This window comes from Hypomesus transpacificus, chromosome 9 (assembly GCF_021917145.1).
Source record: "Hypomesus transpacificus isolate Combined female chromosome 9, fHypTra1, whole genome shotgun sequence".
NCBI classification, from domain to species: Eukaryota; Metazoa; Chordata; class Actinopteri; order Osmeriformes; family Osmeridae; genus Hypomesus; species Hypomesus transpacificus.
In genome coordinates, this window is record NC_061068.1 from 14,447,220 (window position 1) to 14,472,972 (window position 25,753).

General features: G+C 43.2%; 1 protein-coding gene across 1 annotated transcript in view; it reads left to right on the plus strand.

The window, feature by feature from the left end:
* Window positions 1–25,753, plus strand: part of LOC124471292 (NACHT, LRR and PYD domains-containing protein 12-like) — a 1,476,309-nt gene that overhangs the window by 19,437 nt on the left and 1,431,119 nt on the right. The window lies entirely within an intron of this gene.

Genomic DNA, 25,753 nt, shown 5'->3' on the forward strand with positions numbered 1-25,753 from the left:
ACAGCACTAAACACAATACATTACAACAGGGACGTAACAACACAATACATTACAACAGGGACGTAACAACACAATACATTACAACAGGGACGTAACAACACAATACATTACAACAGGGACAGCAGACTGTGTGCTCCTGTATTTAAGGACCTGACTCAGTGGCTACATGTTTGTTTTTATTTCAAGTGTTTCACCTTTCTATTAAATGTTTTCAGTTCTGTTTGTGTTTTTATTTCAGATAGTAAATTATTCAAAAAATGCTTCCCTATCACTGAAAAACATGACTGTCTGAAAGTAGTTTTGCGCCCCTCTGCTCTGCAGTTGCCCACTGCTCCCCTAGTGGCCACTCTCCTTGTATTGGTTTTTGACACAAAAGGACAGAGTACATTTACTTTTATGCATTTAGCAGACGCTTTTATCCAAAGCGACTTCCAAGAGAGAGCTTTACAAAAGAGCATAGGTCACTGATCATAACAACGAGGTAGTCCCAAACATTGCAAGTAGCCAAAACATGAAGCATACATTGTGAAAGAACTAAAAAAGTGCCAAAAGGGAAGACCCATAAGAGCATGCAGTTATACAAGTTACAAATTAAAACAACATGAACCACAAAAAGTGCAGGACTGTACCTGTAGAAGAACAATCAACAGTAAAATATTTTACAGCGAGTACAAGACTTAACTTCGTTATAACTAACCTACAAGAGCAACAAGTCACTCAATAAGAGTCATTGTGATCCTGGAGGAAACATCAGGTCCAGCCAAGCATTCCTAAGTGCCGTTGTACTCCCGGAACAAGTGCGTCTTGAGCCTTTTCTTGAAGGTGGGGAGACAGTCAGTGTCCCTGATGCAGGTGGAGAGCTGGTTCCACCATTGGGGGGCCAGGCAGGAGAAGAGCTTGTGTTGGGACCGGGTGGTCTTAAGCGGTGGGACCACCAGGCGGTTGTCTGAAGAAGACTGTAGGTGACGGGTGGGGGTGTAAGGCTGCAGGAGAGACTTGATGTAGTCGGGTGCAGTACTGCTGGAACTAGATTATTTAAAGTCAGTTTAAGAAAAGAGAACCTCATAAAGCAATCAAAATTAAAAAGCTTGTATTTCTGTACAATCAAACAGTGGTGCCACATTGTTGGTTTCTGATACATTATTTTCAGTGCCTATTTGTATAATGATGTGATGGTTTGACTGTTGTCTGGGAGGCTTGGCCCCATACAGTAACACAGTAGGATAAATGAGAGAGTATCATGGCATGAAGAATCTGTAAAGCTGCCTTGACAGGTATGTGATGCCTTATCATTCTGAAACAGTTCAGGTTTGTCCGGACAGTCTTATAGAGTTTGTTAATGTGTTATTGAATCCAAAATAAAACCTACACATTTCTCAACTTCCACTATTGCCCCTTGGTCTATTTTTATAGTAGGCTACACTTGGCTTTCCCTCTTATAGATGTGGCGGGGAGGTTCGACTACGCCACTCTCACAGATGGGGTGAGAGACCCTTAGTTGGAAATACTATATCTCAGACTTCTGTTCTGTCCAATCAAATGAACTGTTCAGAGGCTGTGGTATCAAAAGTATTCAAAGGTTTATTTTATACACAGTAGTAAAATTAAATGGTATGTAATGGTATGTTATGAAAATAGTTCACGGCAAACCACAGCACACGAGGTAAACACAACAAACCACTCCTCAAATCAAACAACTTGAAAACAAAAGATAAACAAAAATGTGGGAAAAACAGTGAGGTTGGCACTAAACCCGCTGATGTGTTTGGAACCCGCACTCGGATGTCCACAGTCAATATCCCACTAAGGAAAAGTTTCACTGATTGGTACAACAATAGTTAGTCAGTTACAGTCAACATATGGCTAATACCAATGTAATGCGTTGCCAGCCTAACTGAATCTTTGGTGCCGATGCCTAAAGCACTAGGTTACCCACACAGCAATAATTGCCTCCAATACCTACCACTACATAAACTATCATTGGTGCTCATTATGGAATGAGCACCAGCTGTGAGTTAGCGAGAAGCTCCAGGGTCCTAGCGCTACCTGGGTACATAGAGAAGCACATAGATACAGTCTTTTTGACATTGAGCGTCAGATGGTTATCTTTGAGCCACTGGGATATACCCTCCATCTCCTTGGTCAGGGTCTCTGCTGCTGCACTTGGTGTCCTGGCTGATGCATAAATTAATGTGTCATCAGCGTATATTTGACAATTGGCTGACTGACAGCAGGTTGGTAAATCATTTATATATAAACTAAAGAGCAGAGGCCCCAAGATGGAGCCCTGTGGGATACCCATTGTGGATTGTAGTGGCGTTGAGTGTTTATATGGAGTTAGATTAGTTTCATAATTCAAACAAACAAACGCAACACGATTCAAACAAACTTAACACGATCCAAACAAACGTAACACGATTCATACAAACATAACACGATTCAAACAAACAAACGTAACACGATTCACAAATGTATTTCGTGATTCACAAATGTAACGCTATTCACAAATAAATGACCCTATTACATTCGTTTGCAACCTGACAAACACAAGTTACAAATCCCTGCATTCGTTGGTGTGAATCCCTGCATTCGTTGGTGTGAATCCCTGCATTCGTTGGTGTGGATTTTTGGAACTTTCCTGACGCGCTTAGAATCACAAATGCATTTTTTCTAAAAGATATCCTTTGCAGCCTATCAGATCGTCTCTTCCAATTTTAGCCAATCACATTAACGTGTCTATGTGGACTTCAACAACCTGCCATAATGACGGACATCGTCTCCTTCAGATCACGAGCAATGTCGTCTGGTAGCGTGCAGGTGAAATATTGCTTGTTAATCTTATTAAACCGATGATCATACGTGATTGAATATTGTTGAGAATGATTCATGTTTAGTCATTTTCCGTGTTTCCTAGGCTAACGCAGAGCCCGTCCACCCATATTAGACATTCTCCGGTGATTGGCTAAAATTGGAGACATCTGATAGGCTGCAGAGGATATCTTTTAGAAAAAATGCATTTGTGAATCTAAGCGCGTCAGGAAAGTTCCAAAAATCCACACCAACGAATGCAGGGATTCACACCAACGAATGCAGGGATTCACACCAACGAATGCAGGGATTCACACTAACAAATGTAGGGATATGTAACTTGTGTTTTTCTGGTTGCAAGCGAATGTAATAGGGTCATTTACGTTTGTTTGAATCGTGTTACGTTTGTTTGTTTGAATCGTGTTATGTTTGTATGAATCGTGTTACGTTTGTTTGGATCGTGTTAAGTTTGTTTGAATCGTGTTGCATTTTTGTTTGAATAATGAAACTAATCTAACTCCATATGTTTATTCTAACACATTGCTCTCAATGCTCCAGATATGATGCAAACCAGCCGATAGCATGTTCAGAGAAGTTGAAGGTGGTGAATTTATTCAAGAGTATATTGTGGTTCACGGTGTCAAAGGCCTTTTTTAGGTCTATAAACACAGCTCCAACAACATTACCCTCGTCCAACTTACTCTTGATGTTCTTGCTAAGGTAGCAGTTAACCATTTCTGTAGAGTACCCTGGTCTAGATCCAAACTCTTTGGAGTTGATAAGTTTGCTGCTTTCGAGATGCTCTACTATTAATTAGCCCACTCTGATGGAAAGGTTTACCAGGTGGGTTACAGGTTTAACCAGGGAAGGACAGTGAGTTCTGATAAAGGCAGTGTTCAACCCAAACACATCCTTTGCCTTAGACTTATTTAGTTTATTAATGATTTTATGTACTTTTCCCTGACTGACCTCCTTAATTTGGAAAAGCTTCGATGGCTCCGACTTTGTGGTCTGTGATAGGGTTGCTGGTTCAAAATTCTCTGCAAGCTCCTCCACTGACTGAATAAAGAAGTTAATGAATTATTTTGTAATAGCTGAATTGTTAGTGCTGATAACACCATTCACTTCCAAATCTGTTCTTGTTTTTTGTTGACTAGGTTTTAGTTTAGTAAGACTGTCGAGGTGCTTCCATAGGGATGTGCTGTTTCCTTCAAATTCCTCAGTTGCATAAATAGGCTGTCTTTGCTTTACGGAGTTCTCTGACTACTGCATTTCTCAATCCTTTAAAGATGAGGAGATCGATCTGAGATTGGGAAAGACCGGACATCCTTCTTGGGGACAACGTCATCAATGCAGTGTTTAATGTAGCTGGAAACAGTGTCCGTTTATTCGTTTAATGTCTCCATCTGCTGCCTCCCTAAACATCAGCCAGCCAGTGGTGTCGAAACAGTCCTGGAGGGTCGTCACACTCTCGTCAATCCATAGGTGAACTGATCTCGCAACCGGTCTGACCTGTTTAAGCTTTTGTCTGTATGATGGGAGGAGAAGAATGGAGGTGTGATCAGCCTTCCCAAAAGCAGGGCGGGGGAGGGGTTTGTAACTGCCCTTGAATGTTGTATAACAATAGTCGAGGGTCTGGTCTCCAGGTGTGAAGAAGTCAATGTGCTGATATTATTTGGGCAGGACCTTCTTCATGTTGGCTCTGTTGATATCACCAACAACAACAACAGACTTCATGTCTCCAGGGGCCTGTACTACGAATCAAGATTTGGCGTTAGCGAGGTAACTTCAGGTTCAACCCAGGGTTTTCTGTACTACGACGGTGGATCACTTGTTACCGGGGTAGATCGCCATGGTAACACATGCTGAACGGCTCACCTGGTCGGGAGCAGGATAAGTTGGAGATCAGAGATAATGGTGACGATAATGTCGTCACCGTTCATAGTAGATCCTGTGCAGCTTGGTGCGCGGATAGTGAGAGGTGCGCTCAGAAGAGCCAGAACATTTAGAGACCAACAAAACCCTTTCGCATTCCTTCATGAGTATCTTTCTGAAAGATATAGATTCTTAACAGAGGGAATTACGTATATTGCCAGCTTCTTGAGCCGTATGTTGCCAATGCAACGCATTGAAGCTGTGCACTCAGTCCCACAGACTAGCGTTTCGTTATTTCGTTATGGGTAGTTTTATAGTGTGGGTGATGCGGAGTGATAAAAAAAAATAATTAAAGAAAATAGATCAGCTATCCAAAGTGCCCTTTGTAAAAACTTTGGACTCTAATATGTTGACAAAATGAGACAAGGTTTTTCACTCAATGTTCTGATTTCCGTTCTGAAAATGTACGCAAAGAATATCATACTTTACAACTTAATCATTTGCTCATTTAAACATAGGCCTACATTTACAGGAAACTAGTAATTAAAACATTATTTGACCTACTATTGGTTTCATGTTGATATGTTATCCCTATTCACTGGGGTGTCTCCCCTTAACCCCTTTGTCCTTGGGTTGCTTTGACCCATTTTTCTAATCATTTCCATATCAGAAAATTGGGGTTTCTTTCAACCAAAACCTTTCAAACCAAAAAGAACAATGGGTATCTGTACAAAGCTCTTCACAAGTGATACATAAATGATCATTTCATAGGACATTGAAAGAGAGAAGTGGTGAAAACCCCCACAAGAGATTCAAAAGGCACAACAAAAAAGCCACAAAAAGGTATAAAAAGATCAAAACGTAGACAAAAGTTTAACAAATACATCCTCATGTGTTCTCCCTCCCCTAGGAACAGGAAAAATATGTCAGTGTAATTAAGTTTAGTGTCATTCATTCAGTCATGTACTATCTCTTGTCATATTCCAGTTTCTCTGTGTCCAGCCTTGTTTTTTTAAATTAAAAGCCTCTTTAATCGAGCTCCAGGGTTCTTTTATACAGGGCCCTCACATTGTCTGCTCCAACCTGAAACAAATTAAGAACATTGTCCCTTTGCAAGGCACACTTGGAGAAAGTTGAAGGTGTCCATTTGACTACAAGGTTCATTGCTTATACCTTGTGTCTTTGTCTTGGCCTTAAAGTGGAGGCCCTAGGCTCAGGGGGAGGAAGAAGTTCCTCTTCCTGCTGAGTTTAACACCATAGACATTTAATCAATTGAGTCATATTTGAAATGAGCACTTTAAGGACTTGTGTCTTATGTTGAAACCACCACCATTAGTAAGTCATTACAGACACTTCAATCACAGCCACACGTTCACACACTCTCACCATCTGTGTTGCAAGTGGTAAATACAACTCAAAAGTGTACCCCCAAAATGTGCAGGCAGACAGTTTCCTGATCATCTACGACCTCAACTTGAGATAGTAAATGGTATATTTGATCAATATTCAGCAAACACATATGGCATACATACTGGCTAATGACTATTAGTTTCACTGTTACCTCTGTATGGCACAGTGGGACGATAGTGGGTGGTGGCAGCAACACCACTGTATTTCCTGTCACTGCAGAGAACAGTAATACATTTCACTCCTACAATATTCATAAATAATTGTTGAATGAACATTGTCACATAGATTACTTGAAACATACATATGGGCCACCAACCTGCTGCCACCAGTTGCCTAATTTTTCTTTATGTTGGCTGCAGGCAATTTCATTGTTCTATAGGTCTTTTGTAGCTATACAATGTCCTACAAAGGGGACTAATTCAGGCAATTCAGCCTTGTACTCGTTGGCCTTAAAATATGTGCAAGTATTGCCTACTGCTACTTACCGTTTTGAATTATGGTTTTATATTTATTTAGCATTTGCTCCAACGATCGTTTGCCACTGCAGGGTTGCAAATAAAATAATACAGCAACAAAAGTTTAACGTTGTGGAATGCACCCGTGTAATTATGGTCACATCTTCAATAAGTCATGTAGGCTTAGCTCACGCATTTACAGCGTATGCTATTTTCGACCAGCTTGGCAGCAGCGACTTTGTTGAATTTTGCCTGTATTATATGTCTGTATTCCTGATATGCTTGTATTACAATATTTCACGCAGGAGGAGTAGACAAAGTTTGTAAGATTATTGTCTGCTCCTACTGCGTGAAATATGCGGTTCTTGTTTTGTCCATGTTTGCGATTGGACATACGATGCAAACACCGCCCCTTTATGTGAACGCGCACGTCTCTAATTGGAAAGATCTGGGTTGAGTTAGAGAGTTGATAACTGCCGTCTTGGTACCGCTTATCGTGACTGCGATTGTTAGGCTTTGCGTAGCCGGGTAACTGAAAGTAATCCAGAGCATGTTGATCTTGATTTGTAGTACAGGCCCCAGATGACCCCCCTGGTCAAACTAATCTCCATTGTATCAACAATCTTAGATAGCACTATAGTCACTGATCTGCATCATAGTCACTGATCTGCATTTTGCACTATGTATTGTACTCCACCTAGGTTAGAATAGGTTATAGGGTTGAAATAGGTTTTATGTGCATTTAGGGTTAGTATAGTGTATTATTTATTGTTATCTGTAATTTAGGAAGTTTTAGTTTTAGGGTTAGTATAGTCGATTATTTATTGCTATTTGTATATTTAGGCAGTTTCACTTATTTAAGCTCAGCATAGATGTAGATTATGTTCTGTGTACTTATATGTTATGTTATGCCAGGTGCTTGCGTTGTCTTGTCTTAAGAATTTCAGTGCCCAGCCTGACCTTGTGTTGTTCTGTGTACCTGACAATAAAAGACTAGAACTTTCAATTCAGTGAGAATTCCACTTCTCCAGAGGTGGTTGGTGAGGAAGAGAGGTGCAGATCATAATCAAAGCATAATCATGCATCAAGAAGAAATTAAAATAAAATGTGCAAATGGATGTTGAACCCAGATAATCAGTTCCAACTCAATGCTCTTGATGTAACCCTAAACACCTAGGCAGTGCCAGCCTCCCTGATTGCAGTGGCGGAACCAGACTTTTATATATGGGGTGGCCAAGGGGTGGCCAGGGCTACTTCAGGGGGTCCACAGACCAAGACTGAAAATGTGTGTGTAACCTTAGCCTGGCATTTAAGCAGTGTAAATTATTCATATGATTGCTGATGAGAAATTATTTGGTTTTATCCAAAGCAATTCATTTCTTTCTTACACACACTGTACTGTACTCACAAACTGGAGAGACTGTGATCACTCTGTTTTCATGAATATATAATCTGGGTCTAACCAGGTTAGAGGTTAGATCCTTTTATGAATCTTTTACATTAAAACATAACTATTAGTGTATACTCACACAAAAAAATGCCACAACCATCAAAACAAGAACCAACATTTTAAAGTGAGGCTTAATCGGAAAAAACCTTTGTGTAGGCTTACATGTGTGGCCTACAAACACAAGCTAAACTCAGTGACTGACTGCTTAGTATGCTCTGACCTGGTGCCTGTAGCCTCGGGGAGGGAGCTGCTCTGAGGTCTTGGGGTGGTGCAAGGACTGGGGTCTATTTCCACCTGATCCTGTTTACTCAGCTTTTTGAAGAAGTCTGCTATCTCATCCTTTCTTTTAATGTTTGAAGTGAACCCCTAAGCAAAAATAACATGTAGGCCTACACATCCAAATACCCACATTTGAGTCCAATCTTAAACATATCCCCATTATTATCTTCAATCAACTACCAGCCTTTAAGTTACTAGATCATCTTTTGTAACGTTAATAGATTGATAAGGCATCTCATCAAGGAATCTTAGCAGTTTAAGTACAAACATAGTGTAGCGACCCACACAGAAAGACGTGTGTTAAATGTTAGGCTGTTAGTTGGTTGTTTACCAGCAGTGTTCGCGGGGTCTGACATGCCAAGCAACCTGCTGTCTGCCATTAATGGGAATGCCCGGAATGTTCTGATGCCGGGCATCCTGGTGGTTGGCAAAGGGGAATGGAGGGGGTTGGGCAGGGGAATGGAGCATTCGAAGTTAAGACCAGGTTACCGCCTGTTCTTTCTGTTACGTCTGGGTTTCAAAAGAGACGGTCACTATTGTTTTGTGGCCTGCCTTTCTTTTATTTAGCGTGGGCTGGGGCCAAACAGCTGTTTGGTTTACTAGTAGCCTGTGTACCGTGTGGTTAATAAACGTCAGTAACTTCATCTTATGCCTGGACGATTGTTCCTTTCTGACCTAGTCAGGTCATTACAATGGATTTCAAATGGCTAAATGATACTGTTGTTATTTTAAAAGTGTGCTATATAAATGAAAAAAACGAAATTGAATCAACTAGACCACAGTATGACAACTGCGCTGCGCTGTTAGCTATAAGTGCTAAACAAAAACAGAGACACTTCTCTTATCTGAATCTGTTATGGAACCAAATTGCCAATATGCATGTTTTTCTATGGCTCTGCGGCCCAGCAACTCAACTTTCATAACGTTTTGTTCAGGAAGCCTAAACCCCAATGCTAAACCTTAAAACGATAACTGTAATATGATGCTCTTGTTTTCCGTCGCTGGCGCTGTATCAGTCGCTGGCGTAGTGATTTGTGACTGACTGGTGAACTGTGGAAATATCCTCAATGAAAAAATGCGCCGCCAGATGTCAAAAGAAACGCTTCTTTTAACAAGATAAATTAAATGTTAATCAGCATCCAATTGCCACGGAATGACATTTTGGGGTGGCACCTGGGGTGGCCAGTCTGATATCAGGGGGGTTCAGTGCCCCGGCCAACCCGAACCCTAACCCTAACTGTGTGAACAAATGCTTTACTAATGATACATTCACACAGTTAGGGTTAGGGTTCGGGTTTAGGGCTAGGGTTTAGGTTTAGGGTTTAAGTTTTGGTTAGGGTTTAGCTTTACTAATTCTTTACTAATGATACATTTTGTATAAACAATAAACAGCTAATAGTGAACAAACCGTTAACTAATAGTTAACAAATTGGTTAATAAATTATGAATTTGGTGAGCTCATCTAAAGTGTTACAGAAAGTTCATAGTTGGAGCTCTCCTTGTAGTCATGACAACAAACATTTAGCCAGTACTTTCTCCTGACCCCGAACATCTATTAACCCTGACACATAGACACAATCTACTCTTATTAATAACAAGCTTAAATGAGAACATACTAACTAGAATCCAATGACTAGTTCTATTGATTAGTGAATAATGTAAGCACACAGGAAATCGTAATTTCTTCCACAACCACCTTAGGTTTTACCCTCGGGTCCAGTTGGTCTTGTAGGTTGTAATCCACTCCAATTTCCCCTGAGGATGAGTCAAGGCGTTGCAGCACTTTGAAAGGTCCAGTCCATCTGGGAGATAACTTTTGTCTGGCAAGTGCAGGAAGATTGACCCACACCAGGTCAACTACTTCATAAGCATTGTGCCTCATGTGGCGGTCATAGTAATGCTTCTGTTTAGCACCTGCCATAGCTATGTTGTCTGCTACCATGTTAAATGCAGAATAAAGTCTGTGTCTCACAGCCGTGGCATGTTCACCAGGGGTTCCAGGTGTAGCATTTGTAGCCATTGGCAAGTCCCCAAGGATGATGTCTGCTGGCAAACGAGCTTCTCTACCATGAGTCAGAAAGAAAGGCGTATGATTAGTTGATGAATGCACACTTGTATTATATGCAAACTCAACCTGGCGTAGATGATCATCCCATTCACCCCCTTTGGTGTAGAGGAACTTGGCCAACTGATCTTTAATAGAGCGGTTGGCTCGCTCTACCATACCATCTGACATAGGATGATAGGCGGTTGTCCGTGTCTTGTGAATTCCAAGGTGTCTGCATAACTCTTTGACCAAATCCCAATCAAACTGGCGGCCTTGATCTGTGTGCAGACTGCGTGGTACCCCATGTCTACTGATGTAGTCCTCAAACAAGCATTTTGCGACTGTTGTTGCTGTTTGGTTAGGTAGTGCATATAAATCCATATATTTTGTAAAGTAATCCATCACAATTAGTATGTAACGGTTACCTTTATGACTGAGTGGCAGTTCAGTGAAGTCATCAGCAATTTTCTCAAAAGGCCTACTTGTTACTATGTTTTGCATTGGGGCCTGCTGGTGTGGAATCGGTGGCCTACGTGCCTCACAAGCAGTACACTGGAGACACCACTGGGTGATGTCCGCGCTCATATGGGGCCAATAACACCGAGTCACTGCATTTTGTAGTGTTCTATTGCTGCCAAAATGTCCCGATAGTGAATGTCCATGTAACATCTTAAAAACTTCATTCTGAAACCTATTTGGGACCACCACTTGACATACAGGGTCACCTGGCGGGGGCCGAACCCTACGTCACAAGATGGAATCCACAATGACAAGTCTGGGAAACTCTCTCCAGTAGTGGCGCAGCTCAGACCGCTCGCCCTTCAGATGTGAAAAGGGTGGTCTAGTGTCATTCAAGACCCATTCACTGACAGTTTTTAGGATAGGATATTCCTTTTGGGCATCCTGAAGGGTGTTTCTGTCCATGTCATAACAGAGTGGGTCTCTGGGCACAGGGTCAGCCACGACAGGCTGTACTGACGAAGTCAATGCAGTACGTTCTGGTGACGCAGTCGTAGAACTGACACTCTGGGCCTCATGTACTAACGCTTTTGCGGCCACTTCAGGCGTATTTGTTTCGCAATTTGCGCGTAAAAGCATGGCGAGGTATGTACAAACATGGCGCACTGAGGTAAAAGCGCAGACTGCCTGTCGCGGAAACTGAAAATGGCAAATTGCGCTTTTTGTGTCATGCATATGCATTCACGGGAGGGTCAAGGGGGAAAGTGGGAGTTTCCCATAAAAAGATGGGATGGGATGCGTTAAGTGCGCCTAATTATGTATTCCGCGGTATGTACAAAAAACACCTGTAAAAGCACACCTCTATGTCGCGTTGAAAATTCTGCGCTTTTTTAAAGCAGGCGTAAACCAGGATGCGCATATGTCTCCTGGTGAAATGGCAGCCGTAACCGGGCAAGACGAAGACAAAGGCCAAAGGTCTTTTTTGCCACAAGGATCACACTTTTTGAATTGAGTGAACACAAAATCATTACACGTTACAGATGATCAAGCAGTCATGCAATATTGCAGTTACTGGAAGAAATCAAAGATTACATCAAATCTCCGACTCAGCGTTCACATTCCATTCCAGTAGTTGTTAAACTCCTAGCTACATTACAAATATTGGCATCAGGATCATTTCAAACAGTCATCGCTGTTTCGACTTTGGTGGCTGATCCATGATAGAAAGAGAGAAGGAGGCCCATTCAATTGCGCGTTTAAATGCTCGCAATGTGCGGTGTCGTGGGCGGAGAAAGGCGCTGATTACCCGATGACTTGCATGTTTCGTAAATACGACGTAAACTGAAGTATCACAGCGTGAGCAATCTGCGGGTTGGCCATGGCGCTGATAACACTATGTTTGCGAATGAACGTACGTGAGGCCCTCTGTGTTTCAACTGACATATAGTTCACAGATACGGTCTCCCTTATAGGCATACTGTCTTCGGTCCTACGTGGACGCCGTGATAGGGAGTCAGCATTGCAGTGTTTAAGACCTTGTTTGTGTTCAATTGTCCAGTTATATGGGTTGATTTCCAGTGCCCATCTCGCTCTGCGCCCAGTTGGATCACCATCCAAGGCCATCTTCCTCTATCCTAGGAGAGGTTTGTGGTCTGTTATGATTCGGAATGGATGACCCGTGAGGTACTGGCGGAAATGGCGTACGGACCACACAATGGCCCACAGTTCCTGCTCAAACGTAGACCACCGTCTCTCAGTTGATGTGAGGGTATGGCTACCATAGGCAATGACATGTTCCCTGCTGCTATCATTTAACTGTGAGAGCACGCATCCAATAGAGATGTTAGAGGCATCAGTAAAAAGCAAGAATTCTTTAGAGAAATCTGGATATGCCAGAATGGGAGTATGTGTGAGGGCATGGCGAAGAGTGTCAAATGCTGCTTGTTCCACATCAGTCCATGAAAACGTTTTTCCTTTCTGAGTAAGGGCATGTAGAGGCTGTGAAATCTTGGCAAACGGATGTATAAAACGTCTGTAATAAGAACAGAGTCCCAAAAATGCCCTAACCTCAGTAGGATTCTCAGGTGTTGGCCAATCCCTCACTTTGTCAATATTCTTTGGGTCTGGTTGCACACCTGAAGCAGATACAACATGTCCTAAGAATGTCACCTGAGATTGTACAAAGTCACACTTTGACGGTTTCAGTTTAAGGTTTGCAGCTCTGAGACGTTCAAACACCTCCTTCAACTGCAGCAGATGGGTAGAGAAGGTCTTACTGTACACAATTATATCGTCAAGGTACACTAAGCATGTTTTCCAAGACAGTCCCTGTAGTACAAGCTGCATAAGATGTTGAAATGTTGGGGGTGAATTTACTAATCCCATTGGCATGACTTTGAAGTGATAGAGAGAGCGGCCAGTAGTAAACGCCGTTTTTTCTTGGTCTTGTTCGTCGAGTTGGACCTGCCAATAGCCTGATGACAAGTCCATGGTGCTGAACACAGCAGAGCCACCCAGTGCATGTAGTGTGTCATCGGTTCTGGGCAAAGGGGGCGCGTCTTTGACAGTGACTGAATTTAGCGCCCTGTAATCAATACAGAAACGCCAATTTCCATCTTTTTTCCGCACCATAACCACTGGCGCAGCCCATGGACTATGACTCTCTTCGATTATGTCTTGTGCCAGCATGTCTTCCACTTGTGACTGGATCACAGACCGCATATGTGGAGAGGTGCGGTAGGCACGCTTTCTGATTGGTGAGTCTGACGTTGTATTGATTTTGTGTTTGACTAAATTAGTTCTTCCAAAGTCATTTGGAGTCTTGCTGAACACATCAGTGTATGACAGTAACAAAGTTACTGAAAAGTTCAGAAAACTGAGAATCTGTAAAACTGCCACACTTCACGTCAAATGGCAAAGACTGCGGAGATGTTGGTGGGGGGGCTGATACCTGACAAACTGTCGGAGCAGCTGTACTGATTTCATTGTCCGTTACAGGGGTGAACTGTCCTAGCTGCATACCTGGTTGTAGCACAATGGGGGTGTTTGTAGGGTTCAGGACACGCACAACTGTAAAACCATTGTCCGCTCTTGCAAGTGTGCGTGCTACTGTAACCCCGTCCAGGTCTGTGTGGTATGGCTCCAAGAGACCATTGTATCCCATAGGTGTACAGAGATGAGCAGCAACAGGCATCAGCTTCACTGCACAATGCATTTCACAGTGGGGAGGTATGGTGGTGCATTCAGTAACATGGGCAGAGCAGCTGTCTGGTGTCATTTCTGTGGTCTTCAGCAGAGGAAGATCTTGATTGTGAAGGTGGCACAAACCTCTGCCTAAATCTAGCACTGCACAATGTTGTTGCAAAGTCCCAGCCAAGTATAATAGTCTGACTAACATTCCTAATAACTTGAACTTCATGCTGTAAGTTTAGTTAGCCTGGTCGTGGTGCAATGTTCACAGTGCCAAGTGTGTCCAAATGTTGCCCTGTTACCGATTTGGATAAGCCTTCTGTTCAATGATGGAAGTGACATTCTTATATTCTCACTAATAAATGAAATGCTTGAACCAGTGTCCAACATCATATGCATGTCAGAGCCTTCTACTATTCCCCTGACGTAGGCAGTGAAAGTGTTGCAGTTTTCATTGTCTGTAACAGCAGAATTATTTTGCAGTGTATTTTGTTGGCCACAAGGTGGCACCGATGCACAATGTGAGAAAGGGGCTAGGTGGGGGCTAGCTGATGGATGCCCCACTGCATCAGCTAGTTGAAGTTTCCCTGCCGATAGTCATCCTGATACCCATGGTCATGGTGGTCATGTTGATCACCACCCCTGTCATCTTGGAAAGAGACACGCTTGCCTACTGGACTTGGGCTGTAGCTGCGAGGTTTCCACTTGGTCTGCCGTAGTGAGGTCGTGGCATGTCTTCATTGGAGTAGTTTGGGTGACGATCAGGTGAGAATTTGTAGTGTTGGTAATCTCTAGACATCTCTTCCGTGTGTGGAGAGTGTGGTCTGTCTCGGTCACGTCCGTAGTAGTCCTGTCTGTGATTGTCCATACTCTGGCGTGCAGAAGAATTCTGGTATGTCTCAGGAGACAGATGACGACGACCCATATGACTGGTAGGTAAAACTGCGAGCATATCTCTGTGCTCCTGGGGAGTATCCTTGGTCTCTGCCACGTGGGGAAGGGGACCTCTGATGACGGTTTGGTGAGTAGGCATGGTGGCGTGATGTCAGGGTTTGGGCATTAAGTGTCAGTTTTAGGTCAGTCAGATCTTTGCTTAAGTGTCTGACGGTGTCGGTGAAATCTTGAACAACTTTCTGAAAAGGTGCAGTACTGTCTGAGATTGTGTTGACTGACAGGGTTGTGGCACCGCAGCTGTTTGCATGAGGGGTAGTTGGTGGCATAAGTTTAGCAGCCTGCCGGGCACGCTCTGCTTGAGTGGCAATATCAAAAGCCTCTTTGAATGTTTTTACTCCTCTCTCATGACACTTAATTTGAAGTTCCTGATCCAGCCCTGCCAGAAAACGTGTGAGTTTCATATATTCTGCAGCATTTGGTTCAAAGTCTGGAAAAGCCTCTTTCACTAGTCTACATACATCAGCAGCATACACTTCCATGGCCTCATTGGGCTTCCTACTACGGGAGTTAGTAAAAGCCTGGAAGGACGCCATTATGTCCGTTCTGCCAAAAGTATCTTGCAACTTTATCTTTGTTGCTGCAAACGAACGTGGTGTTGTAGAGGGCAAATTATCCCAGACAATGAAAAGTGCAGGCGGTAATCTAGTGGGCAACTCTGTCGCCATTACTGCATCCAGATTCACACCAGTGTCTCTGTAGCCTCCTGAATGACCTCGTAACGTCTGGCCCACAACTGGAAAGACTCACTTCCATCATTTGGAAATGGCGGGGGGCAGAGGAACATCTCGAGCCTTCTGAGGGACCCGTGCGGCGGCGGCAGCAGCAGCAGCTCCATTCTCCTCTACTGACATTATTCAAATGTAAACTAAACTGACTTAGCACCTGTGGCAGGGAGGTGCAAAACACTAAACATATATGAATTGTAGTGGCGTTGAGTGTTTATTCTAACACGTTGCTCTCTATGCTCCAGATATGATGCAAACCAGCCGATAGCATGTTCAGAGAAGTTGAAGGTGGTCAATTTATTCAAGAGTAAATTGAGGTTCACGTTGACAGCGGAAACAACAGCCACAGAACCTGCTGTCCCAAATCTCCTTCCCCCAGGTGATGAGGATTCTCCTGCAACAAGTCAGGGTGTCATAAAACATCAAAATGACCCAAAAATCACCCAGACTTCATGTCTCCAGATGGACCCCCTGGTCAAACTAATCTCCATTGTATCAACAATCTTAGATAGCAGGCCATATAATATGCTACACACATCCTCCAGGGTCTTCGGTCAAACAGACATACCTGTAAATCCTTCATCCCCTCTCTTGATCTAATTAGTCTCAGAACATTCCAACAATAAACAAAGGAGCTTACAGTTTAACCACTATGAAAACACATTCATTTTACATACATATAGATCTTAAGCAAAACATATTACCAGAGTGCATTAAGAAGAGATGGAAATAAAATGTGCAAATGGATGTTGAACACAGATAATCAGTTCCAACTCAGTGCTCTTGATGTAACCCTAAACACCTAGACAGTGCCAGCCTCCCTGATTGCAGTGGCGGAACCAGACTTTATATATATAAATCTTTATTTCAGACGCCAAGTTCCATATAAAATAACAGACATAGAGCTATAAAAAAGAGAGAAAAACAAAAAGATAAAACATAGATAATACAGTGCATTAAAAAGTATGAAGACTTTTGTGCCAACGTCGTCTTAAGTTCGAAGTAAATCGATAGCAGCTCTTTAGAGGGTTGACCAGAGCCTCTACTATACAGTTCTCAGACTTGTCCAGTCAACACATGAAACCATACATCAGTTGTCTCAAGAGTGCCTCACAGGTTGGTGCGTGCTTAGACACAAACAACTGACTAGCACTATGCCACCTAGGCACATTAAGTAGCAATCTAAAAGCATCATTGTAAGCTACTTTCAGTCTCTGTATACTCCTTTTCCTGTACATAGACCACAAATGAGCAGTGTACAATGGTGTTATGTAGGTTCTAAACAGGGAACATTTAACTGAATCTGAGCACATAGAAAACTTCCTTAATAACATCTTGGCCTGAGAATATATTTTACAGTGCTGTCGATATATATCGTTGTCATCTGTCCAATCATCAGAAATGACATGGTCCAGATATTTTATTTCCTCACAAACACCAAGGGGACTGCCAGATAAATAAAAGGTAGGGAAGGTTAATTTCCTGTTCTGATTACTTCTGACTATCAATATGGGGCTTTTCTTTGCATTATATTTTATATCATGATCTATGCCATACTGAGAGCACACCCTCAGCGTCTGTTGCAGCCCAGCACTATATGGGCTGAGTAGGACCAGATCATTTGCGTACATCAGATGATTGACAATAGATTCACATACAAGACAGACTGTATTGTCTTATTCAGCTGGCTTGATAAGTCGTCCATATACACATTAAACGAAAAGGGAGATAAAATTCCTCCTTGTCGAACTCCGTTACCAACATGGAAAGGAGCTGATACAAGATTGTTCCATTTAACATGAAAAGATTGATTGGCATACCAGAACACCAAAATCCTCACTAGAGGTTTAGGGACACCTCTCGCTAGCAGCTTCATAGACAGTTTTTCATGACAAATTAGATTGTTAGCTTTGGAAGCATCAATAAAGCATAAAAATACAGATGAATTAAGACTTGTGTACCTAGAGACAATCTCCTTCAGAGCATAGACACAGACATCAGTACCATGTTTTCTTTTAAAACCAAACTGATTGTCTGCAGTCAGAATGTACATTTCCAATTTCATTAAAATAATTCTCTCAAACACTTTAGACAAGATACTAACCAATGCAATGGGTCAATAGTTGTCTATGCTGTTCAGTTTACCAGCCTTATCTTTAACAACAGGCACTAACAGCACTGACATAATAGAGTTCGGTAGAACACCATGAACCATAATTCCAGACACATGGCTAGAAATGGACTGAGTCTATAACTGGCATTTTTTAGATGCTCTGCAGAAATACAATCCATACCACAACCTTTGTTGTTGTCTAGCATGCGGATGGAATCATACATATCATACATATCTACTGATCTAACTATCAAGTCTGCAGAGATACCTTTATATTCAGTGTACTTATATGTTATGTTGTGCCAGGTGCTTGCGTTGTCTTGTCTTAAGAATTTCAGTGCCCAGTCTGACCTTGTGTTGTTCTGTGTACCTGACAAATAAAAGACTTGAACTTGAACATGTTGCTCAGACACAAACTCATTCCAGCCAGGCCGTGTGTAAGGGACCTTACTCTTGTGATTAATAAAAGGTTCACTGGAAGCATAAAGACATTTGACAATATCATCATACATGGCACAGAGATTTTCAGCATGATGTTTATCCTTGCAGTTCATATCCGTGCACATTAGGGCATCCCTAGGCAATTCAACATCACTGAGTAAGCTGTCAGTTAATAGAGAATATATGTGCATATCCTCTTTGGTCAATTTTGACCAGTCCAGTTTTCTTGAGGGAGCAGCATTACCCTCGTTGGCCAACAAGGGTACACTCTCAACATTTAGCAGCATAGCAACTGGTATGTGATCAGTGGTGGCCAGCCCATAACATATCTCTATACTTTCCAGTGAGTCATGAACATTAGCTGTGGTCACAATATGGTCTAGCCAGGAAGTTGTGTGCCAAGCTTCACTTACATAGGTAAAACTTGTATCAGGCAATAACGCTTGATATAATTCATTTAGTTTCATTACAGAACTGCTGCAGATGTTGTGCGAATAAACACTTATCTGACATGTCAGCATTAAAATCACCCATGACATAGACACAAGATGAACTATTGTCCTCTATGAAGGACTGAATAAAAGCTAACCTGTTCAGGAATTCATCCTCATGGTCATAGGATTCATATGGTGTGTACACATTTAAAATAGTAAAAAAAATAATAATTATGATTAAACTCCAACCCAATAGCCCAGTCAACGTTAAGCCGCACCACCTTTACCATTGGGTCATATTTTATGTTCCACAGTATAGCTACACCACCAGCTATCCTCCCACAAACCATTCTCATGCTGAGATTGGTAGCGGACTCTCCAGCACCATGAAAGTTCTTGTGTAGGGTGTTCAATTTGTCCAGATCTTGCTTGGCCATCCAGGTTTCTTGAAGGCAGACAATGTCACTCTCGTCCAGCAATGTGTCCACCACCAAAGGTCTTGATCTATCAGCAGCAGTATGTCCTACTCGGAGGCCACGAGCGTTGTAGGATACGACCCGCATTAATGATCTACTACGAACCCATCATGGCAGCTGGCCGGTGTGTCTGTCTCCCTGGTCTCTACAGATAAGCCTACATTCACCCCAGCATCATGACTGAGCTGAAGCTCAGTACCCTGAGAGCGGGGGGTTTGCTCTGGTCTAGACGGGCCTCCGATTGCTCCTTTAACGCGACGAGGCTCATAGTAACGTCGGACAAAGGCCCCTGAGGGCCAGAGCAGTGGGTCATACATCTCTGCAACATCATTGCATTCGGCGGTGACACAAAAGGAGCTAAATCTGCTCTGTGTCGTCTCAATTTTTTGACACTTCACCTCCCGTTTCAGTTTCTCTTTTAAATAGTCACAGAGAGTGCTGGCAGCCAAATTGAAATAAAACTTGGTTGCGAATACGCTCACCATCTTTGTTTTGACAGCCACTATGTTGCTGACCACACCAGTCCCGATTATGACGGTCTTATTTTTCACATGCCTCGCTGGAGTCATCACAGTGCTAGGTGTAGGGCGGAGGGCAGAGGTCTCAGGTAGCTGCTTCAATCAACGTCCATCCCTCACCACCTTGCTCCATGCAGGGGACTGTGCTTGTTTCTGGGCTATATCCACGGTTTGGGTTGGTTGACTGCTGTCGGTCTCACTGGTTGTCGGTAATGGTCTGCCATTAGCCATGGAGGATGTTGGTTCAGGGCCTAGGGGCTTCCCCGCCACAGTCGAAGGGCCTACCAAGGGATCCAGTGAGTTCGCCGCAGCATAGAGGAAGGTCGTTGAGGCCAAAGCGCCCAGGACTGGTGGCTTTTCCACGGCAGTCAGACGTTCGTCAAGGGTTGCAGAAACCACCCGCAATGTTTCACTGCCTGCTACCTGAGAGTTAACTGTTCTTTTTAGGTAGTCAATATCGACGTTTATTTGCAGCATTTTGCAGAGAAGCGCTGACACGTCCATGTTATTATATGAAACAGCAGGTAGTTCATCCAGGAAATGTGACACAAATCTTGGTATATCTTCACCACATTCATTGACCACTTGGAGGCACATTTTGACATTGTTAATGTCCTTCTTTTGTCCTCTATGCGCTACCCAGCGTATGCTGTTTGGGAAGAGTTCTGACAACACAGTCTTAGAAGCCTCAATCTTTTCAGAACTGAAGCTGCTTGTAGCAAGCGAAACAATGTAATCGTGGCTCAAAGTTCACAGTTTAACCACAATAAAATTCAAAAGTTCATCCTCAACTATGACTTTACCGTCTTTGGTTTGGTAGATCTCCGGTTTAATCCGAGAAAACTTTTGACAAGACTCCTGCACCAGGCCGTGTTACTCCTGCACCATGCATTTTGTCCTATGCATGTATATATGGGGTGGCTAAGGGGTTGCCAGGGATACTTCAGGGGGACCACAGACCAAGACTGAAAATGTGTGTATAACCTTAGCCTGGCATCTTGGCAGTATAAATTATTCATATGATGCTGATGAGAAATAGAAATTAAAATTCACTCAAGCCTGAGTTCTTCAGTGTGGCCTGTTTATCCAAAGCAATTCATTTCATTCTTACACACACTGTACTGTACTCACAAACTGGAGAGAATGTGGTCACTCTTTTTTCCATGAATATATAATCTGGGTCCAACGAGGTTAGAGGTTAGATCCTTTCATGAATCTTTTACAGTAAAACATAACTATTAGTGTATACTCACACAAAAAATGCCACAACCATCAAAACAAGAACCAACATTTTAAAGTGGAAAAAAAACTTTGTGTAGGCTTACATGTGTGGCCTACAAACACAAGCTAAACTCAGTGACTGACTGCTTAGTATGCTCTGACCTGGTGCCTGTAGCCTCGGGGAGGGAGCTGCTCTGAGGTCTTGAGGTGGTGCAAGGATGCATGGTGGTGCATGGGGTCTATTTCCACCTGATCCTGTTTGCTCAGCTTTTTAAAGAAGTCTTTTATCTCATCCCTTCTTTTAATGTTTGAAGTGAACCCTAAGCAAAAATAACATATAGGCCTACACATCCAATTATCCACATTTGAGTCCAATCTCAATCTTAAACATATCCCCATTATTATCTTCAATCAACTACCAGCCTTCAAGTTACTAGATCATGGCCTACTCTGAAATACACTACAAACAGGCATTATACAATAGCAAACAGGGTAGCTATCTGACTGCAGTGTTCATCTTTTATAACGTTAATAGATTGATAAGGCATCTCATCAAGGAATCTTAGCTGTTTAAGTCCCAACATAGTGTAGCGACCCATACAGAAAGACGTGTGTTAAATGTTAGGCTGTTAGTTGGTTGTTTACCAGCAGTGTTCGCGGGGTCCGACATGCCAATCAACCTGCTGTCTGCCATCAACAGGAATGCCCGGAATGTTCGGATGCCCGGAATTCTAGTGGTTGGCGAAGGTTAGGTTAGATTGTAAATTATGGCTACTTATATTTTATTTTAAATCCCCTTAGTATTAGCTCGACTTTGCTCCTTTTGTATAGTTAGTCCACATATTTAAGTTTCAAGATTCCTATATGTTTAATGTATGCACCTTCCTACCAAAGTAAATTCCTTGTCTGTGCAAACATTCATGGCGAATAAAATCCCTTCTGATTCTGAGGGGGTTGGGGATGGAGCATTCGAAGTTAAGACCAGGTTAACGCCTGTTCTTTCTGTTACGTCTGGGTTTCAAAAGAGACAGTCACTATTGTTTTGTGGCCTGCCTTTCTTTTATTTAGCGTGGGCTAGGGCCAAACAGCTGTTCGGTTTACTAGTAGCTGTACCTGTCGTTTCCCCCGACCGATCCGGGGATCTCAGCTAGGATTGAGGCCTACCTCGCAGACATCTCCGCCTGGATGACCGAGCACCACCTCCAGCTGAACCTCGCCAAAACAGAACTTCTCATCATCCCGGCCAAACCCTCCATCTCCCACGACCTCTCAATCACCCTGGGATCTGCGACGGTGACCCCCTCATCCTCTGCCAGGAACCTTAGGGTTATCATGGATGACGAGCTCTCCCTCACGGCCCACATTGCTGCGGTCTCCCGGTCGTGTAGATTCACCCTCTACAACATCCGGAAGATCAGGAGATACCTGTCTGAGCACTCCACCCAGCTGCTTGTCCAAGCACTTGTCCTCTCCAAGTTGGACTACTGCAACTCGCTGCTCGCCGGTCTCCCAGCATACGCAACCCGCCCTCTTCAGAGGATTCAGAACGCAGCGGTCCGCCTGGTCTACAACCTACCCAGACGCTCCCACGTTACCCCGCTCCTTATCTCTCTCCACTGGCTACCCATCACGGCCTGCATCAGATTCAAGACCCTGGTACTGACCTTCCGAGCAGTGAACGGGACTGCACCCAACTACATCAAGTCTCTCCTGCAGCCTTACACCCCCACCCGCCACCTACGGTATTCTTCAGACAACCGCCTGGTGGTCCCACCGCTCAAGACTGCCCGCTCCCAACACAAGCTCTTCTCCTGCCTGGCCCCCCAGTGGTGGAATCAACTCCCCACCTCCATCAGAGACACAGACTGTCTCTCCACCTTCAAGAGAAGGCTCAAGACGCACTTGTTCCGGGAGTACAACCGTACTTAGGAATGGTTTGCTGAACCCAATGCTAGTTTCCTCAAGGATCACAATGACTCTTGCTTAAAGACTGTTGCTCTTGTTGGTTAGTGGTAGCTGATTTAAACTGTTGTATTCTATTTTAGTTAATCTTATTTTAATTTTTTACTGTTGCTTGCTTTTCTACAGGTACACTTGCACTTAGAGATTCATGTTGTTTAATTGTAACTTGCTTAACTACATGCTCTTATGGTTTTTCCCTTTGGCACTTACTTTTTGTTTGTTCACAATGTGTGCTTCTTGTTTTGGCTACCCGCAATGCTTTGGGGCTATCTTATTGTTATTATCAGTGACCTATGCACATTGTAAAGCTTTCTCTTGGAATTTGCTTTGGATCAAAGCGTCTGCTAAATGAATAAATGTAAATGTAAAATGTAAATTTTAATCTTCCATGAACATCATAAACATGATAACAGCAGTGGACCAGAAGTAGTAGTGTGCAGTATTGGAGCATGTCAAGCCAATGTAGCGGGGTTTGCACGTTTACGATTAGCAATACTTAATTTATGATAAAGTATCTAGTTGACTGGGAGTCAGATGGCTGAGCGGTGAAGGAGTCGGGCTAGTAATCAGAAGGTCACCGGATCGATTCCCCGTCGTGCCAAATGACGTTGTGTCCTTGGGCAAGGCACTTCACCCTACTTGCCTCGGGGAATGTCCCTGTACGTACTGTAAGTCGCTCTGGATAAGAGCGTCTGCTAAATGACTAAATGTAAATGTAAATGTAGTTCTTGGGGGCACCACCTCTGATTCGTGAAAGGGACAGAGGAAACCTTGTTTAATAATATTGAATAATAATAGCACTCGTAATAATCAGTCTAATCTTAAGTAGTGAATTCTATGAAAGTAGAGCAGATCAGATAACATGAGGGATACACGGATATTACACACAATGATTTATTTTAGCAAATGTAATTGGGATGAACAAATGATGGGTTAGTTTGGCTAAAACATTACAGAAGGTCCTATATCGTTATGGAAGTGGGATACACAAATGAGAGAGCACGTGGAGAGGGAGAAGGGGAGAGGAGAGAGAGAGATAGGCCTCAAAACAACTGGACAGTTTATGCAATGGTAGGGTAATCCTAACGTGAGTCAGGTTAAAATCATTCGCAAACTACAATCAACCGTAACAAATTCAACCACATAATGCCAATGTTCACAAGTAAGAAATATAGCAAATCGCAGTTACTTTGGTCGGCTTGAAGAAGGGTAGAGTCGGTTTCGTTATCGTCCAACGAAAATAGAACAGTGGAATCTTTTGTCAAAGCTCCGGGCGCTCAGTGAAGTTGCAGGTTAAGAGGAATAGGTTAGAGAGTGAAGCGTTCACCTCAGGTTAATTCCTACGAACAAGCGGGGAGTGATTGTTCATCTTGGGTTTTTATAATCCAAGAAATACGGGGTATCCCTTTTTGAGGGTGAACTTTTCATTGGTCAGTTTACCTGACTGGGCGTTGTCCTGAGATAAGATAGGTGTGAAGTGGTCGGTAGATTGAAGTCAATATTTCAAATGTCCATGGAATGCTTAAACTTCAAAATATAACAATACAACGTTCAGAAATAGTTTTGTTAGTATGGTACAATCATTTTGATATCAATATTGACTGACTTATCATAACCGGAAAGGAAGTTTCATTAAAACATCAAATTACATCAACACAGCATTTAAAGGTAAAGCATTGATTGTCACACAAATTCCAATAGTTCTTCTAGTGTCCATAAGCAGTATTGCTTTGAGAGATGTTTGTAAATCCATTAAATGTATGTTTTGGGATAAATCCTTTATAATTCAGAGTTTCTGGAGTAGGGAGGTTGAGAAAGGTGGGCCGTTGTCTGGCTCTTCCCCCACTTGGGGAGGGGAACACCAGGTATGGCATCAGCCCCTTTGAGGCTTATCCAGAAGATAGTGGCATTGTATGAGACATCATATAATGCAATCAGTCGTCCTGGTGATCAGTACTGTGTCTTACTGAGTGGGTCAGAAATGGTTGTGTTGGCGGTTTGACTCTCTGCTACACCAACTTCCTTTTATAAGTGTACTTCTTATTACGTGGGGGGGTATCTGGAGCTGCCTCTTTCAAATCGACTCTCCGCAAAGAGACCCACCCTCCTCTGACTCTGATTGGCCGTGATCCTGAAACAAACCGATCAAACCAACGATGGCAGCGAGTATTACCCAATCAGCAATTTGTATTGATTCAAAACGGGACGCGCTATTTCATTTTCAAATACCGGACGATTCCGTATTTTAAGGGACGGGAGGCAACCCTAGGATGGCACATTCACACGTGCCGTTGCAAGGAGATTTGATGTGTCTCCCAGCACAATCTCCAGAACATGGAGGAGATTCCAGGAGACAGGCAGTTACTCTAGGAGAGCTGGACAGGGCCGTAGAAGGTCTTCAACCAATCAGCAGGATCGATAACTGCTGCTTTGTGCAAGGAGGAACAGGTTGAGCCAGAGCCGGCCCAAGGCATAAGCAAACTAAGCGGCTGCTTAGGGCCCCCATGGCCACCAGAGGGCCCCCAAGAGCACATGAAACTACAGCTTAATTAAAAAATGATATATATTATGTTAATAGTAATTATACAAATTCAGAGAGGCCCCCAAATCAATTCTGCTTATGGCCCAATAAAAGCGTGGGCCGGCCCTGGGTTGAGCACTGCCCGAGCCCTACAGAATGACCTCCAGCAAGCCACTGGTGTGAATGTCTCTGCCCAAACCATCAGAAACAGACTTCATGAGGGTGGCCTCAGGGCACAACGTCCTGCAGTGTGCCCTGTGCTCACTGCCCAGCACCGTGGAGCTCCATTGGCATTTGCTCTAGAACACCAGAACTGGCATGTCCCCCACTGGCGCCCTGTGTGCTTTTCACAGATGAGAGCAGGTTCACCCTGAGCACCTGTGATAGACGTGAAAGGGTCTGGAGAAGCCAAGGAG